The following is a 21,012-nucleotide window of genomic DNA, read 5'->3' on the forward strand; positions in this document are numbered from 1 at the left end:
TTCATTCACCATATACAAAAATTAACTCAAAATGGATTAAAGACCTAACTGTGAGACCTGAAACCATAAAAATCCTAGGAGATAGTACAGGCAGTAATTTCTCTGACATTGGCCAATAAGCAACATTTTTCTGGATATATCTCCTAAGGCATGGAAAATAAAAGCTAAAATAAACTATTGGAACTTCATCAAGATAAAAATCCTCTGCAAAGGAAACAATCAACAAAACTAAAAGACAACCTACTGGATGGGAGAAGATATTTATAAGTGACATATCCAATAAAGAGTTATTATCCAAAATAAATAAAGAACTGATACAATTCATTACCTAAAAAATAATCAAACCAATTAAAAAATGGGCAGAAAACATAAACAGACATTTCTCCAAAGAAGACATAAACAGACATTTCTCCAAAGAAGACATCCAGATGGCCAACAGACACATGAAAAGATGTTCAACATCACTCAGCATCAGGGAAATGCAAATTAAAACTACAATGAGGTTTCACATCACACTTGTCAGAATAGTTAAAATAAAAAACACAAGAAACAGCAAGTGTTGGTAAGGATGTAGAGATAAAGGAACCCGTGTGCACTGTTGATGGGAATGCAAACTGGTGCAACCACTGTGGAAGACAGTAGAGAGTTTCCTCAAAAAGTTAAAAAGAGAAATACTCTATGACCTAGTAATCACACTACTGGGTATTTGGCCAAAAAGATACAAAAACATGAATTCAAAGGGATACATGAATCTCTGTTTATTGCAGCATTATTTACAATAGCCAAATTACAGGAGCAGCTCTAGAAGAATCACTAGATGAATGAATAAAGAGGTAGCGTATATACGTGTATATACGTGTGTGTGTGTATACGTGTGTGTGTGTATGTGTATGTATATACACATACATATAAGGCTAAGTGAAATAAGTCAGTCAGAAAAAGTCAAGTACCACATGATTTCACACAAATGTGGAATTTAAGAAAGAAAACAATCAAAAGGGAAAAAAAAAAAGAGACAAACCATTAGACTCTTAACTAGAGAGAACAAACAGATGGTTACCAGAGAGGAGGTGCCTGGGGGATAGATGAAATAGGTGAAGGGGATAAAGAATACACTTCCTTGATGAGCGCTGAATAATACAGAGAACTGTTGAATCACTATATTGTATACATGAAACCAATATAGCACCGTATGTTCACTATATTGGAATTAAAATTAAAAATTTAAAAAATGAAGTGGCCAACACATAAGTTTTGTCAAGATATTTCTATAAACTTTGGCAAAAGTAGTAACTTAAAACTTAAGAATTTAAATGGATAAAGTAGTACTCTAGTGTCTGGGACTCTTAAGACATGCACATTTTGGGGCTCCCAAGTGGCTCAGTCAGTTAAGCATCTGCCTTCAGTTCAGGTCATGATCCCAGGGTCCTGGGATAGAGCCCTGCATCAGACTCCCTGCTCAGCAGAGAGCTTCTTGCTCTCCCTCTGCCACTCCCCCTACTTATGCAATCTCTCTCTGCCAAATAAATAAATAAAATCTTTTAAAAAAGGGTATGCATATACTGTACAATGACCTAGGTCACACTAATTATGTCATTTCTTGGAGGGCATATAATTTAGGATTACAAAAAAAACACAAGACCTTTGGTTTCCACATAGCATCATTTTACTGTTCAGACTTCAGGGAGTTTGTTTTCTTGTGAAATGGAAAAAAAAGAAAGTTGGAATTTATAAAGACAATACTGAAAATATAATAGCAAAATTGCCTATAAAATGGTAAATGAAAGTTACTTTTTTTTAAAAGATTTTATTTATTTATTTGACACACAGGGAAAGATCACAAGTAGGCAGAGAGGCAGGCGGAGAGAGAGGAGGAAGCAGGCTCCCTGCCCAGCAGAGAGCCCGATGCGGGGCTCGATCCCAGGACCCTGAGATCATGACCTGAGCCGAAGACAGAGGCTTAACCCACTGAGCCACCCAGGCGCCCAAAAGATACTTTTAAAATCCAAAAATATCAATATACTTTTGCCTGTTTGGCATCATCACATGCATTTGAGGGGGCAATAGGGTAAAAATTATTATCCATAGTTTTATCTCAGCCTCCACTTCCCAGCACTGACTAGCATCCCACACCAGTCTTCACCTGTTCAGTCAAATTTTCCTCAACTTCCTCCACCTTCTGAGAAGGGAATGTCTCAGCCAAACAAGTTTCTGAAGATTTCAAAGGTCGAAAGGGACAAGTGGTGAAGAAAAAAGATAAAGCCTACCCACAGGTGAGGTTGCTATAATAATAAAAGCATAAGAGAGGAAGAAGGGGAGGATAGAAGAGAAAAGAAAATGGTTTTTCAAGTCTGAGGTAGAAATGATTTGAGTAGGACTTGGAAAATGAGGGGCTTTTCAGCCAATGAAGAGTATGAGAACTTCAGGAGTGGAGAAAAGACATAAGAACTACAGTGGGTGTTCTGAATTGGGTCTACTTAAAAGTTTTCTGAAAGACGTAAGTTAAGGTTAGAATTTCTTTTTTTAATTACTTCTAGTCCCATGTGCTTTGTTTCTCTGAATGTGATACCTTGCAGACTCTGGAGCAATTAAACCTGGGACTTAGTAAAGGTAAATTTATATTGATGAAATTCCTACAATGAGGCAAATGGAACAATATCAGTAAAAAATTTGAATGGTAAGTCCCGGAGAAATGGGATTGTTACTTGAGAAGAGAATTCCATAAATGTGGATAATAGAACAGTTCCTTGGCCGTCCCTCCCCTCCTATGGTTGCATTGACTTAACCTTGGTGCTCATGGGGAATCACTATCTGGGAACAAGTACAAGGGTGTTCTGTTATAGAACAGCTCTGAGATCGATCAGAAGCCAGCTCAGTATTTCCAGGACTAGACATGAAATTCAACCAGTGCACCTTTGATTCTATATAAGGCTGTGTGGTTCTTTATGGCATTCTGACGGATTCCTGCCGCTTGCCAGGTAAAACTTTGTTAATCTAAATTATTAGCCAGTGTAATGCAAATCTAGTCCTTGACCTGTGAGCCAGAGGAGGATATGAATTACATTTAACCTCTGATATCTGTCAAGTGCTTTCTGTACTTATTTGAACCTCAAATCAGCTGATGAGATGAAATCCTTAAATTTATAATGCATTATGAGTACATTTTTTTAAAAAGATTTTATTTATTTATTTGAGAGAGAATGAGTGAGAGAGAGCATGAGAGAGGAGAAGGTCAGAGGGAGAAGCAGACTCCCCAAGGAGCTGGGAGCCCGATGCGGGGCGAGATCCTGGAAGTCCGGGATCATGACCTGAGCCGAAGGCAGTCGCTCAACCAACTGAGCCAGGCAGGCGCCCGCATTATGAGTACATTTTAACTGGACACCTTAATACTGTGATTTTTTTCTAAGTAAGTTTGCATTTATACCTGTGCTGCAGGCTAGAATCTTAATGTATGGTGGTTAATACACTAAATGAGGTATCATCATCCCCGACCAGGAAAATACTGAAATAAATAAGAAATAGTTATAGGGCAGAAATGGCAATACTACAGTGTCTTCTAAATACATAATTTTTCGTACATAAGTAACAGAATCACCCATTAAGAACAAAACTATTATCTCGGTACATGGATGTATTCAGAGAGTTAATTATCTGTTAGGTTCCTAAAGTAAAATCCAATGCCAAGTGAAGGTATCATCACAGTGAGCAGATAGAGTGTCAAAAGTTGTATCTCACACTGCTCTGTAGAAATGGCAAGCACGTATTTGCTAACTCAGTTTGTGTTTTGCATGTTTAGATGGCTTCAAAAAATAAAATCCACATCCAGAGTACTCTTTCCCAGGGCTTTTATGAGCTTTAGTGCATGAATACTCTTGCATTTAGTTCAAGATGTGATTTTCAATTATTTGCCCTCAAATGAATTTTCTCTAACAAACTTCACACCTCCAAAACCACTACCTTTTTCCTAGGTAGAAAATTGTTATAGAAATGTAAGTCATATTCATACTTTGGCACTATTCTCATTATGTTTATTTCATAAATTTGTAAATTTGGGCTTCTCACCATGCGGAATACAGCTGATGGATTCTTTTTTCTCCCTTTTTTTAAGGGGTGTGTGTTGCGGGGAGGGGCATTTATTTACTTTCATTACTTTTTTTTAATGTTTTGTTACTTTTGTGTATTAAAAGGCATTACTATTTTCCCCAAACACAAGACTCTGAATTATAGATATCAAAACCACCAGGAAAACTAATGCTTTCATTTAGAGAAAATTGTTAAAGAAATCATCTCTCGTTATGTTCAACATACTTTTCATAAGACATATGTTATAAACTTATTTCTAAACTTTCAAAAAATATTTTACTCATATTCTTATATATATATATATTTAACATTTACTTATAACTGAGGTCAGTTTATGTAAATATATTTATTATATAGATAGATAGATAGGTAGATAGATTTATATTTATATATGTTATCTCCCATTAATCTCCAGCTTCCTCAATTTAGTTCTCAAAATGCATTTCCTTAATGCTCAGGACCTTGTGCCCACAAAAGCAAAGATTCAACCCAATGTTCCTTTGACTTCCCCCCCTCCCAGGTTTCTGCCTCAAGACTCAATGAATTAATAATCATTTGTGTGACCTTTAAAACAATGACAAGGTATCTTAATCCAAAGGTTCTCAACAAGGGCAGAATTTGCCAGAATTACCTGAGAAGATTTTTTTTTGAATCCCATTTTTTTTTTAAATTTATTTTCAGCATAACAGTATTCATTGTTTTTTCACCACACCCAGTGCTCCATGCAATCTGTGCCCAAGAAGATTTTTTTTTTAACCTCATATATCTGTCTCTTTCTGTCCTATTCCTAACCTGAAATTTCCAATAAAACTGATATCTGTAAAAAACATTATTTCCCTTTACAGAAATTGTATCCATACAATTTTAATGTTGCAATCAATATACCTCACCTCTCAAGTATTTAGCCAAAGACGACATTTACTGATAGTACATTGTTTTGTTCAAATACTTATTGGACAGTCTGATTAGTAGATTCAGAATTGAGCAAACCTAAAAAAAACTAGGCAGGATCCAACACAGCAATCAAAATCATATCCCAAATCCCAACCTATGACAACACTGCTGTCCACTGAATACCAGATGTACACCACTGTGACCAGCTCCTACCACTCTGAAGGAGCACAGCCCTACTTCATTTGCTGCTCATGGAATGTGAATGCTCTTGACCCCACGCCATCTACCATGAAAATGGATTCTCACCCTTGCTATTCGGTTTACTAGTTCCTAATTCAGAATCTGGGGTGATATATCTAATTGGCCCACATAAACCAGAAGAGATTTTCTGGGGAAACTGAGTACCTGACACTTTCATCTTCAGTGGAGGATTTTCAAAATATAGAAGTTCAGATGATAGGCACACTCTAGGCTTTGAACAAAGAATTATGAGTATTTCACTTTGAGTCCCTGCTAATATAATGCAGGGTAAACTATGTACTTTAAAATAAACATAATTAGGGCACCTGGGTGGTTCAGTGGGTTAAAAGCTCTGCCTTTGGCTCAGGTCATGATCCCAGGGTCCTGGGATTGAGCCCCACATCGGGCTCTCTGCTCAGCGAGGAGCCTGCTTCCCCCCACCCCTCTCTGCCTGCCTCTCTGCCTACTCGTGATCTCTGTCTGTCAAATAAATAAATAAATCTTTAAAAAAAATAAATAAAAAATAAAAAACAAAATAAACATAATTGTTAGTGTGAGCTTACTAGAAGTTTTTTTTTTTTTTTTAACCTAAAAATTGATTTTCTAAAGTGCTGGTTCATCATACACAAATAGATATAAGCTTCATTAAAACAAAGAAGAGAAAACAAACCTGGTAATGAGAAAAACATATATCATTCCAGAATAGTTAGCATCTTTATTTTACATTTGTTCAACCAATCTATATACACTATAAATCTTAATTTGCCCTTTATTTTTCATATAACAAAAATGGTGTTGGCCTAACAATGAGGAGGCCTGGATTCAGTCAGCTATGCAACTAAGGTACTGTGCTCCCTTGGGTGGTCATTTATTCTGTGTGTCACTGTGCTATTTTATAAAACAGGTACATTAATGCAGGGTCAAAATACCTCTCAGAATTCTTAAGAGAAACTAATAATAACCTTCTCTTCGCTGGTTCTTTCTCACTTTAGAGACCCTCACCACAGTACTCATCCAGTGGTACTCTACTAAATCAGCCCCTACTAGAAACTCATTCTCTTGTCAATCTGATTTCAGTTGTTTGTTTGTTTGTTCCTTTAAATCACTTTCCAAAACATCTTGTTTATTTAACTGCATACTCTTTGCCTTTCTACCGTGAGACTATGTTTCCAGGAACAGGGGTAAAATCTAACCGAGCAATGTATCACCACCATCTAGAATTGAGCCCAACACAGAACAGACACTTAAATATCTGTCAACAAATAGATAAATGAGATAAAAGACATGAAAGCACGTTGGGGTAGTTAAAATATCTATTAAAATTAAAATATTTATAAAAAAATTTCTCTTTTAAGAGTTACAACAAAAATAGTCTTTTTCATCTAAATCAGTTACATCTGTTGTCAATTCTGCTATCAACAAAAATTAAATATTTTAGCAAATAATACGGTTCCTCATCTGATTCTGGCACCAGAAATGCATTTTTACATACACATAAAGAACTGCACATAAAATATTTTATGTGTCTCTTTCAAGATATTTTCCCTCCCTACAAGGAGACTCTTTCTGTTATATGGACAAGTTCTCTGTGATGAATAATACAAGATTAGAGGAGGACAGTGGACACCTACTTCTCCTTCCTTGGTGCTACGGTTCACCTAATACACTCTCATTCTTTCTTCTTAACAATGATATACCATTGCCACTGGCCTTCTAAATGCTCCTTTAATTTCTTTCTCCTGCTGCACTACATGATTTTTATGAGGATGAACAAAGAATTACTAGTCCATTTCGATCAGCAGTAAATCTCCCTTTTGCCCTTGTTGCTTCTTAACTGTACTTTTAGTCTTATTTTCTGAAAATGATTAATTCAAGTAGAAAGGTGGTATATAGTCACATCCTTGGATTTTACCTCTTCTTTCTGACTAACTGCTGCATGGGTGCAACTCATGTGCATTGAACTTGGCCAAGGTTTTGACACTTGCTTTGTAGCATTAGGCCAAACCAGGAGTACAGAGTCCATGAAACAGGTATCTACCCAAATTCTGATATTACCTTTCTCTATTAACTTGCATAAATTATTTTCCTCTTTGACCAGTTTCATTTCTTGTGGTATAAGAATGGAAGTTAAGAAAAGTCTATATTTTCCTATGAAATTCATACTGTAAAGTTTGATAAATAATGTAGCCTGGAATATTTCCTTATAACTCAGTTTATCTGTCGTGGCCGGCACGACAACACGACCAGGGTCGAGAGAATAAGAGGATGGTGAAGAACGAAGTTGCAAAGTGATGAGGACAGGAGGGGCAAGGTGGATGATGTCCAAGCAATGCCAGTTTATTCAGAAGAGTGCTCTGATATAAATATTGTACAGAGACAATCACAAGGAAGCAGTGATCCATTGCTTTCTTAGAATAGTTTCCACAGGTTCCCCTTAGAAAGTTTCTTAAGGCTCATGTGCAAACATCCTGATGCCAAGAAGGCTGCTTAAAGATGAGTTACCTATAGAAAAGTAGACAGAGAAGGGCCAAAAAGGGCATCAGGTGTGTGGTTTGTGGCCCCTGCAGGAACAGCAAGTCAAGTTACTGATTCACGGCTTTAGGCCTGCATGTCCTGTTCCAGATAAGCCCCAGAGGGTGGTCGCATAGGAGAGCATGAGACATATAGCACAGGCCCATTCTCAAAGGCACCTCAACTTATTAACCACAGGATTGCTTTAACCCTTAGGTTTCAAGGAGGCGCGAGTCAGGGCCTGGTTTGGTTCACTCTCAAGCTACTGCGTGGCCTCCCACATTTATCTACCTTCAAGTGGACATAAAAATAATTTAATGGTATTCCTCACAGACATAAAAACAAGAATAAACATAAACTCAAGAATTATTCCTCATTTTAATATATGGAAAATAGGTATTTGTAAGAAAGCTTAAGTAAATAAGAGACAGTTTGGTCAACGGAGGTTGAAAAAGCAGTGTGATATATTGATAGCTAAAGTACCAATCTGAGAATCAAATCTTTCTGGTGTTATTTCTAGCATTATCAAGTGACGGCTTTATGGCCTGACAGCAATAACTTAAAGTTTTGTGGTCTCAGTTTCCTATCTGTAATTTGAGAAGCCTTCTGGACTTAAAAAGCCCTATAGTCACTAGTAGAATCTCCAATAAGATAGACTATTACTTTCACACAAGAAGTGGGTCCAGGGCCTTCTCTAGCAGATTAACATGTGGAAATCACAGCAACTGATTTATCCATAAATATCTGGTTTCAAAAGAAAATGAAGAAACTATTTGTAAGGCATTCACCAAATACAGATGATGTCATATTGATGAGGGCATTCTACTGTCTCTTTGTGTTAGGTATGCAACTGAAACTCAACTACCCAGAGAGGTAATAAAGGTAGATGCAGAAATATGCAGAATGCAGACTACACTCCTGATATAGTAATGTTTACAATATGGGGAGAGGTAAGGTCTTTTTTTCTTTGATGTAATGATGGAGTACACAAGGCTTGTTGTAGAACAAAATTTTGGAGAACATACTTTTTTATGCTTGTTACTTTTTAAAAATATGACCTTGTTTTATTCAGTGGATCCTCTACTCTCAAGAAGATAATAGCTCTTATTTGTCCCAAACAATGACAAAACAGTAGTGGCTGCCTATAGGCCAACTGCTACAGACATCATCAATGTCCTTGTTTAACACTTAAGACAATTATTCTAATGGATTAATTAATTAGAATCAAGGGAGCTTGGGGTGAGAAGAATGTTCCTCAAAACATCCTAGAAGGGCAAATGATGCTATGAAGGATGGAAGGCAGACCAGGAGGTATCTTTAAAAAGTGGTGAGAAGTGGCTGATGTCCTTGCCTGTGGCTTTTTTTTTTTTTTTTTTTTTTTTTTTTTTGCCTGTGGCATTTCTGTTCTTGGATCACTCTTCTAAGAAAGTAGCCAGGCATTCTCAGTTTTTTTCTTATGCATTTTCCTAAGAAAAATACCTTTAATTCAGCCTGGTTTATACTGTATTCTCATAAATATGCTACATTTCATTCTATCTGGCTAGTGAAGATTTACAACTTTTGTAGCTCTCAGACCAAAGTTAGCTGGAAAGTTTCTCCTGATATTTGCTCCCACATTCTGAATTCTTTAGTCTGTTATAGAGCTAGCTCAGCACTGGTTTTCAAACAGAAAAATCTTTCTTTTGTTTCCTCAAAGACAGGGACATTACTAATGCAATCCTAGGATAAAAGAAATATTAACAGACAGTAATGGTAATAAGCGAAGAAGTTACCAACATGGAAATATGTTAAAATTAGAATAAGGAAAGTAACAAGAAAAGTAAAAATAGTAGAAATGACTAAAAGTAGAAATGACTAAAGACAAACCTGGCACAATGGAACATGTATTAGAGAGGTTTGTTTTGGGTTTTGTTTTGTTTTGTTTTGTTTTCAACTACAGCTACTTGGATTCTTTTCTTGTGTGGCCTGAGGATTAGTGGGCTCAGAGTAAGCCCATCTTTCCTAGATTATAGAAGTTCTCTGAGTAGTTCAAGTTTACTGCTTTAGATCATGTTGTGTAAACTATGAGAATCATAGATGGAATGAAATGAGAAGCTAAGTAAAGCAATGGTATTACAAGTTCTGGAATGTCTCTTTCATAAGTGCTATGCAGAGGATTTGGGAATCAAACAAATTGATTTATGTAGTATTTCTTTCTGTTCATATCTCTGGTTGCCTAAAATAAAATCAAACGGTGATCCCTGATATGTTCTAGTGTGGAAAAGTTTGGACCATGGTTTATACAAAAAAGAACAGCAGATGCATCCGTATCTAGTACTTAGCTGGTATTAAGCTTTCACAACACAGAATAGACAAAGTACTATAATGAATGGGCCATAAAGCAAAACATAACAAAAGTCTTGACCCAGTATGCTGGGAGAAAAATCTCTGGGTAGGTACTGATTAGCATTTGGACTTCTGGAGCAGAGCTGTAAAATGGAAAACAGATGAGAACATCTCAACTTAGGAGAAGAGGATTTTAAAAAAACCCATTAGCAGAGTTACAGAACCAAAAAACAGAGTATATTTTAGAGATAAGATACAGCAAGCATTTCTAAATCAGTCTCTTTGGGGATTTATTAAAAAGAAAAATAAAAAAATAGTATAGTATATAGTATGTAGTATAAGAAAGATACTCCATATTTATTTTTCTCTTTCTAGATGGTGAAGTAAACTATTAACATTGAAATTTTAATTCAATGAAGACTGAAGACTTACATTTCTTTTCCATCGAGTAAGGTTAAAAAAAAAATTCCCATTAAAACAGAAGCAAAAAAGAAAGAAAAACTATACATAAGGAAGAGTAAGAAAAATATCTTGCTCTTCATTAAAACTTGTCCTTACTGATAAAATCCTAACAGCTATATCCCAGTTAGTGGTATACAAGGAGGGGGCAGAGTCTTTCCAATCCATATAAACTAGAAGGAGAAGTCTAACAAACAAAATATTGACTATCCTTTCAAATAGCTCAATTGGGAAATAATGATTAGTGTCAGACATAATATCACAAGGTCAGTAACCTTTCATCCCACAGTGCAATATTTTACTGTGTTTGCCCCAGAAATCAGTTACAATAGACTCTACCATTTGTCATGTATATCATTTGGATTTTCTGAATGTAGGAATAGTTGACCTTAACCATTCTACAACTACTAGAAGTTGAAGGTCATGCCATATGTCATTGAAAAGAGAATTTTCTCTGAATTGGCAATAAGCTCTTGACTTTGACCTGTGACATTAATGCCATGAAGTAAAATGTTTTCTATCTCTGTGATTTACATAGAAAGTACATGTACTTTATTCTACTAGACTGTTCTTTTACATCTGTACCAGAATGTTGTGCATTTAAAATGAAGTATTCAAGCAGAGAGATTTACTTGCTGTTAAAATTAACTTGCTGCCAGAGAGTACAGTTCTGGAGCAATTTCTCTTATTTTCTCTATTGGATGTCTGATAACTAGAGAAACAAATAAAGGTAGATATCAATAATGAGTAATTTCAGAACCCATAAACATAATGTACTTGAGAAGTAAAAATACTGCTTTTTAAAAAGTCTATAAATACTTAAAATCACTTTATCTATCAATTGTTATCTTTATCTATCTCTTTATCTATCAATGGTTATCTTTTCTCTCCATGTGACTTGCTGGGGAAAGAGGAAGGATTCTACTTAAACACTTTACTGCACTTAATATACTTAACATCTCATAAATATTGTCACAGTTTGCAACCTAGATTTTATCTGACAATTGCTCTGTATGAAACATGCCGTTTACTCATATATCATCAATCAATCAATTGATCAATCTAAGGTTATATTTTGTTTACTCACAAAACCATCTTTCAGACCTTTCATTCCAGTTCCTACCACACCCTATAGATGTAATATGTGTGTTTCTTAGTGGAAAAGATAAAACGCTGGGCACTTTGAATAACTAAGGCACCATGAAGTTCTTCTGTCTCATCAACTTTGATTAATAAGTCTCCCAGGGAGGGAGGAGCAAGATGGTGGAAGAGTAGGAGACCTAAATATCACCAGGTCTCAGGAGTTCAGCAAATAGTTATCAAACCGTTCTGAACACCTACAAATTCAACAGGAGATCAAAGAGAAGAGCAGCAATTCTAGGGACAGATAAAAGACCACTTTCTGGAAGACAGGACATGAAGAGAAGTGAATCCGAGGTGATATACGGAAAGAGAGACCACGGGGGAAGGGGCAAGATACCAGTAAGTGGTAGAACAGCAGAGCACAAAACCAGAACTTATAGAAGACTGCTCCACTGAGGGATGTTGTTCCAGAGGCTAAGCAGAGGGGTGGAGCCCTCGCAGGGACAGTGTGGTCTCAGGACCCAAGGGGTCACAAAAAGACTAGGGGTGTGAGTGTGGCAGAGCTCCCAGGTGTAGAAGCAGGGAAGCTGGCTGCAGAGATGGAGCCAATGAGTGGTCTCTCAATTGGGAGTTACTTTAAACTGTGATCTACAGCACAGTTGGACCACTGTTCTTCAAACAGGGGCCTCACAAGTGGCATGTCTAGGGAGACTCACCTTAATCCTCTGGGATGAGTGGCACTAGAGTGCACTGCAGGAAATTTCTGATTTTGGAGACTCCAAAAGAGTCCATGCACCAGAGAGAGAAATGCCCAGTCACAGGCCGGTTGAGCATGGAGTGCAGCCAGAGACCAGGGAGTTGGGAGTGATTGACTGCTTTTTTCTGAGGGCACACTGAGGAGTGGGGCCCTGAGTTCTCAGCTCCTACGGGGCTGGAGGTTGGGAGTCCACCACCTTCATTCCCATCCTCCAAAGCCATATAGAAAGCATTCAGGGAACAAAAGATACCAACAGTAAAACCAAACAGATTTTATATATGTATGTATGTAATTATATATGTATGTATATATATTTTTTGTTCCTCCTTACTCCCTCCCCTCCTCCCACCATTTAGGGTCTCTTCTGATTTGGTTAGTGTATATTTTCTGGGGTAATAGCTACTCTTTTAGTATTTTGTTCTCTCATTCATCTATTCTTATCTGGATAAAATGACAAGGTTGAAAAACTCACCTCAATAAAAAGAACAATTAATAACAAAATCAAAGAAACACATCCACAAAAATACAATAATAGTAGGGGACTTTAACACTCCCCTCACTGAAATGGACAGATCATCCAAGCAAAAGATCAATAAGGAAATAAAGGCCTTAAATGACACACTGGACCAGATGGACATCGCAGATATATTCAGAACATTCCATCCCAAAGCAACAGAATACACATTCTTCTCTAGTGCACATGGAACATTTTTCAGAATAGATCACATCCTGGGTCATAAATCAGGTCTCAACCACTATCAAAAGACTGGGATCATTCCCTGCATATTTTTAGACCACAATGCTCTGAAGCTAGAACTCAATCACAAGAGGAAATTTGGAAAGAACCCAAATACATGGAGACTAAAGAGCATCCTTCTAAAGAATGAATGGGTCAACCAGGAAATTAAAGAAGAATTGAAAAAATTCATGGAAACAAATGATAATGAAAACACAACAGTTCAAAATCTGTGGGACAGAGCAAAGGCAGTCCTGAGAGGAAAATACATAGTGATACAAACCTTTCTCAAGAAACAAGAAAAGTCTCTAATATGCAACCTAACCCTACACCTAAAGGAGCTGGAGAAAGAACAACAAAGAAAGCCTAAACCCAGGGCGCCTGGGTGGCTCAGTGGGTTAAAGCCTCTGCCTTTGGCTCAGGTCATGATCCCGGGGTCCTGAGATTGAGCCCCGCATCGGGCTCTCCGCTCTGTGGAGAGCCTGCTTTCTCCTCTCTCTCTGCCTGCCACTCTGCCTACTTGTGATCTCTGTCTGTCAAATAAATAAATAAAATCTTAAAAAAGAAAAGAAAAGAAAAGAAAGCCTAAACCCAGCAGGAGAAGAGAAATAATAAAGATCAGAGCAGAAATCAATGAAATAGAAACAAACAAACAAACAAAACAAAAGAACAAATCAACGAAACTAGGAGCTAGTTCTTTGAAAGAATTAATAAGACTGGTAAACCCCTGGCTAGACTTCTCAAAAGGAAAAGAGAAAGGACCCAAATAAATAAAATCATGAATGAAAGAGGAGAGATCTCAACTAACACCAAAGAAATACAAACAATTATAAGAACATACTATGAGCAACTCTACGCCAACAAATTTGACAATCTGGAAGAAATAGATGCATTCCTAGAGACATGGAAACTACTACAACTGAACCAGGAAGAAATAGAAAACCTGAACAGATCCATAAACAGTAAGGAGCTTGAAGCAATCATCAAAAATCTCCCAACAAACAAGTACCCAGGGCCAGATGGCTTCCCAGGGGAATTCTACCAAGCATTTGAAGAAGAATTAATTCTTATTCTCCTGAAACTGTTCCAAAAAATAGAAATGGAAGGAAAACTTCCAAACTCTTTTTATGAGGCCAGCATCACCTTGATCCCAAAACCAGACAAGGATCCCATCAAAAGGAGAATTACAGACCCATCTCTTTGATGAACACAGAAGCAAAAATTCTCACCAAAATACTAGCCAATAGGATCCAACAGTGCATTAAAAGGATTATCCACCATGACCAAGTGGGATTTATTCCAGGGCTGCAAGTTTGGTTCAATATCCACAAACCAATCAATGTGATACAATACATGAATAAAAGAAAGAATAAGAACCATATGATAATAGATGCTGAAAAAGCATTTGACAAAGTACAGCATCCTTGCTTGATCAAAACTCTTCAAAGTATAGGGACAGAGGGTACATACCTCAATATCATCAAAGCCATCTTTGAAAAACCCACAGTGAATATCATTCTCAACGGAAAAAAATTGAGATCTTTTCCCCTAAGGTCAGGAACATGGCAGGGATGTCCAGTATCACCACTGTTGTTCAACATAGTACTAGAAGTCCTAGCCTCAGCAATCAGACAGCAAAAAGAAATTAAAGGCATCCAAATCAGCAAAGAAGAAGTCAAACTATGACTCTTTGCAGATGATATGATACTATATGTGGAAAACCCAAGACTCCACTCCAAAACCACTAGAACTTATACAGGAATTCAGTAAAGTGTCAGGATATAAAATCAATGCACAGAAATCAGTTGCATTTCTTTACACCAACAACAAAACAGAAGAAAGAAATTAAGGAGTCAATCCCATTTACAATTGCACCCAAAACTATAAGATACCTAGGAATAAACCTAACCAAAGAGGCAATGAATCTATACTCAGAAAACTATAAAGTACTGATGAAAGAAATTGAGGAAGACACAAAGAAATGGAAAAATGTTCCATGCTCCTGGATTGGAAGAACAAATATTGTGAAAATGTCTATGCTACCTAAAGCACTCTACATGTTTAACGCAATCCCTATCAAAATCCCATCCATTTTTTTCAAAGAAAGGGAAAAAATAATCCTAAAATGTATATGGAACCAGAAAAGACCTCGAATAGCCAAAGGAATATTGAAAAAGCCAAAGTTGGTGGCATCACAATTCCGGACTTCAAGCTCTATTACAAAGCTGTCATCATCAAGACAGTATGGTACTGGCACAAAAACAGACACATAGATCAAGGAACAGAATAGAGAACCCAGAAATGGACCCTTAACTCTATGGCCAACTAATCTTTGACAAAGCAGGAAAGAATGTCCAATGGGAAAAAGACAGCCTCTTCAACAAATGCTGTTGAGAAAATTGGACAGTCACATGCAGAAAAATGAAATTGGACCATTCCCATACACCACACATGAAAATAGACTCAAAATGGATGAAGGACCTCAAAGTGAGAAAGGAATCCATTAAAATCCTTGAGAACACAGGCAGCAATCTCTTCGACCTCGGGCATAGCAACTTCTTCCTAGGAACATCACCAAAGTCAAGGGAAGCAAGGGCAAAAATGAACTATTTGGATTTCATCAAGATCAAAACTTTTGCACAGCAAAGGAAACAGTTAACAAAACCAAAAGACAACTGACAGAATGGGAGAAGATATTTGCAAATGACATATCAGATAAAGGGCTAGTAACCAAAATCTATAAAGAGCTTAGCAAATTCAACACCCAAAGAATAAATAACCCAATCAAGAAATGGGCAGAGGACATGAACAGACATTTCTGCAAAGAAGACATCCAGATGGCCAACAGACACATGAAAAAATGCTCCACATCACTCGGCATCAGGGAAATACAAATCAAAACCACAATGAGATACCACCTCACACCAGTCAGAATGGCCAAAATTAACAAGTCAGGAAATGACACATGCTGGCGAGGATGCGGAGAAAGGGGAACCCTCCTACACTGTTGGTGGGAATGCAAGCTGGTGCAACCACTCTGGAAAACAGTATGGAGGTTCCTCAAAAAGTTGAAAATAGAGCTACCCTACAATCCAGCAATTGCACTACTGGGTATTTACCCTAAAGATACAAACATAGTGATCTGAAGGGGCACGTGCACCTGAATGTTTACAGCAGCAATGTCCACAATAGCCAAACTATGGAAAGAACCTAAATGTCCATCAACAGATGAATGGATAAAGAAGATGTGGTTTATATACACAATGGAATACTATGCAGCCATCAAAAGAAATCTTGCCATTTGTGATGACGTGGTTGGTACTAGAGGGTATTATGCTTAGCGAAATAAGTCAATTGGAGAAAGACAAGTATCATATGATCTCCCTGATATGAGGAAGTGGAGATGCAATGTGGAGGGTTTGAGGGGCAGGAAAAGAATAAATGAAACAAGATGGGATCAGGAGGGAGACAAACCATAAGAGACTCTTAATCTCATTAAACAAACTAAGGGTTGCTTGGGGGAGGGGCATTGGAAGAGGGTGGTGGGGTTATGGACATTGGGGAGGGTATGTGCTATGTGAGTGCTGTGAAGTGTGTAAATCTGGCAATTCACAGACCTGTACCCCCGAGGCTAATAATATATCATATGTTTATGAAAAAATTTAAAAATTAAAAAAAAAAAAGAACAAAAGGCAATACTGAAGGCTAGGGACCTAATCAGTATAGATATTAGTAAGATGTTAAAATTAGAGTTCAGAATGACAATTACCAAGGTGCTACCTGGGCTCGAAAAAAGCAAGGAAGATAAAAGCAAATCCCTTTCTGGAGAAATAAAAGAACTAAAATCTAACAAAGCTGAAATCGAAAAATCTACTAATGAGGTGCAATAAAAAATAGAGGCTCTTCCTGTTAGAATAAATGAGGCAGAAGAGAGAATTAGTGATATAGAAGACCAAATGATTGAAAATAAAGAAGCTGAGCAAAAGAGAAACAAATAACTATTGGACCATGAGGGGAGAATTTGAGAGATAAGTGATATCATAAGATGAAACAATATTAGAATAATTGGGACCCCAGAAGAAGAAAGAGAGGGGCAGAAGGTATATTGGAGCAAATTATCATAGAGAACTTCCCTAATATGGCAAAGGGAACAAGCATCAAAATCTAGTAGGCACAGAGAATCTCCCTCAAAATCATAAAAATAGGTCCACAACCCATCATCTAATAGTAAAACTTACAAGTCTCAGTGACAAAGAGAAAATCCTGAAAGCAGCTTGGGACAAGAGGTCCATAACATACAATGGTAGAAATATTAGATTGGCAGAAGACTCTTCCACAGAGACCTGGCAGGCCAGAAAGTACTAGTATGATATATTCAGAGCACTAAATGAGAAAAATGTGCAGCCACAAATACTATATCCATCTAGGCTATCATTGAAAATAGAAGGAGAGATAAAAAGCTGCCAGGACAAACAATAACTAAAATGATTTGCAGACACAAAACCAGCCCTACAGGAAATAGTGAAAGGAGTAAAGAGAGAGCCTAAAATTAACAGACCAGAAAGGAACAGAGGCAATATACAGTAATAGTCACCTTAAAGGCAATAAAATGGCACTAAATTCATATCTTTCAATAGTTACCCCGAATGTAAATGGGCTAAAAGCCCCAATCAAAAGACAAAGGGTATCAGAATTGATTAAAACACACACACACACACACACACACACACACACACACACACACACGACCCATCAATATGCTGTCTGCAAGAAACTCATTTTAGACCCAAAGACACAACCAGATTTAAAGTGATAGGGTGGAAAACAATTGACCATACTAATGGACATCAAAAGAAACCTGGGGTGGGAATCCTTATATCAGATAAATTATATTTTAAGCCAAAGATTACAATAAGAGATGAGGAAGGACATTATATCATACTTAAAGGTCTGTCCAACAAGAAGATCTAACAATTTTAAATATCTATGCCCCTAACATGGAAGCAGTCAACTATATAAACCACTTAATAACAAAATCAAAGAAATACATCCACAATAATAAAATAATAGTAGGGGACTTTAACACCCCCCTTACTCAGATGGACAGATCATCTAAGCAAAAAATCAACAAGGAAATAAAGGCCTTAAATGACACACTGGACCAGATGGATATCACAGATACATTCAGAACATTCCATCCCAAAGCAACAGAATACACACTCTTCTTTAGAGCACATGGAACATTCTCTAGAATAGATCACATCCTGGGTCACAAATCAGATCTCAACCAGTACCAAAAGATTGGGATCATTCCTTGCATATTTTCTAGACCATAAAGCTCTGAAGCTAGAACTCAATCACAAGAGGAAAGTTGGAAAGAACTCAAATACATGGAGGCTAAGAAGCATCCTACTAAAGTATGAATGGGTCAAACAGGAAATTAAAGAAGAATTTTAAAAATTCACAGAAACAAATGAAAATGAAAACACAACTGTTCAAAATCATTGAGACACAGCAAAGGCAGTCCTGAGAGGAAAATATATAGTGATACAAGCCTTTCTCAAGAAACAAGAAATGTCTCAAGTACACAACCTAACCCTCTATCTAAAGGAGCTGGATAAAGAACAACAAAGAAAGCCTAAACCCAGCAGGAGAAGAGAAATAATAAAGATCAGAGAAGAGATCAATGAAATAGAAAACAAAAGAATAGTAGAACAGATCAACGAAACTAGGAGCTGGTTCTTTGAGGGAATTAATAAGATTGATAAACCCCTGGCCAGACTTATCAAAAGGAAAAGAGAAACGATCCAAATAAATAAAATCATGAATGCAAGAGGAGAGATCACAACCAATACCAAAGAAATACAAACAATTATAAGAACGTATTATGAGCAACTATACACCACCAAATTTGACAAACTGGAAGAAATGGATATATTCCTAGAGATATATAAACTACCAAAACTGAACCAGGGAGAAATAGAAAATCTGAACAGATCCATAAACAGTAAGGAGCTTGAAGCAATCATCAAAAATCTCCCAACAAACAAGCGCCCAGGGCCAGATGGCTTCCCATGGGAATTCTACCAAGCATTTGAAGAAGAATTAATTCTTATTCTCCTGAAACTGTTCCAAAAAATAGAAATGGAAGGAAAACTTCCAAACTCTTTTTATGAGGCCAGCATCACCTTGATCCCAAAACCAGACAAAGACCCCAAGAAAAAGGAGAATTACAGACCAATATCCTTGATAAACATGGATGCAAAAATTCTCACCAAAATACTAGCCAGTAGGATCTAACAGTACAGGATTATTTGCCACGACCAAGTGGGATTTATTCCAGGGCTGCAAGTTTGGTTCAATATCCACAAATCAATCAATGTGATACAATACATTAATAAAAGAAAGAATAAGAACCATATGACAGTAGATGCTGAAAAAGCATTTGACAAAGTACAGCATCCTTTCTTGATCAGAACTCTTCACAGTGTAGGGATAGAGGGTACATACCTCAGTATCATCAAAGCCATCTTTAAAAAACCCACAGTGAATATCATTCCCAATGGAAAAAAAATGAGAGCTTTTCCCCTAAGGTCAAGAACATGGCAGGGATGTCTAGTATCACCACTGTTGTTCAACATAGTACTAGAGTCCTAGCCTCAGAAATAAGACAGCAAAAAGAAATAAAAAGCCATCCAAATCAGCAAAAACGAAGTCAAACTCTCACTCTTTGCAGATGATACAATACTTTGTATGGAAAACCCAAAAAACTCCACTCCAAAACTGCTAGAACTCATACAAGAATTGAGTAAAGTATCAGGATATAAAATCAATGCACAGAAATCAGTTTTATTTCTATACACCAACAGCAAGACAGAAGAAAGAGAAATTAAGGAGGTGATACCATTTATAATTGCACCCAAAACCATAAGATACCTAGGAATAAACCTAACCCCAGAGGCAAAGACTATGTACTCAGAAAACTATAAAGTACTCATGAAAGAAACTGAGGACAACACAAAGAAATGGAAAAACATTCCATGCTCATGGACTGGAAGAACAAATATTGTGAAAATGTCTATGCTACCTAAAACAATCTACACATTTAATGCAATCCCTATCAACATACCATCAACTTTTTTCAAAGAAATGGTACAAATATTCCTAAAATTCATATGGAACCAGAAAAGACCCCGAATAGCCACAGGAATGTTGAAAAAGAAAGCCAAAGTTGCTGACATCACAATTCCAGACTTTAAGCTCTATTACAATGCTGTCATCATCAAGACAGTATGGTGCTGGTACAAAAACTGGCATATAGATCAAATGGAACAGAATAGGGAGCCCAGAAATGGACCCTCAACTCTTTGGTCAACTAATCTTCGACAAAGCAGGAAAGAATGTCCAATGGAAAAAAGAGTCTCTTCAACAACTGGTGTTGGAAAAATTGAACAGCAACAGACATAAGAATGAAACTTGACCATCTCCTTACACCACACACAAAAATAAACTCAAAATGGAGGAAAGATCTCAATGTCATATAGGAATTCATCCAAATCCTTGAGGAGAACAAAGGCAACACCTCTTTGACCTCAGCCACGGCAACTTCTTCTAGAAACTTTGCCAAAAGCAAGAGAAGCAAGGGCAAAAATGATACTGGGACTTCATCAAGATCAAAAGCTTTTGCACAGCAAAGGAAACATTCAAGAAAACCAAAAGGCAACTTACAGAATAGGAGAAGATATTTGCAAATGGCATATCAGATAAAGGGCTAGTATCCAAAATCTATAAGGAACGTATCAAACTCAACACCCAAAGAACAAATAATCCAATCAACAAGGAGGCAACCCACAGAATGGGAGAATATATTCACAAATGACACTACAGACTAAGGGATGATATCTAAGATCTATAAAGAACTCCT

Source organism: Martes martes, assembly GCF_963455335.1.
Source record: "Martes martes genome assembly, chromosome: 5".
In the NCBI taxonomy this organism is placed as follows: Eukaryota; Metazoa; Chordata; class Mammalia; order Carnivora; family Mustelidae; genus Martes; species Martes martes.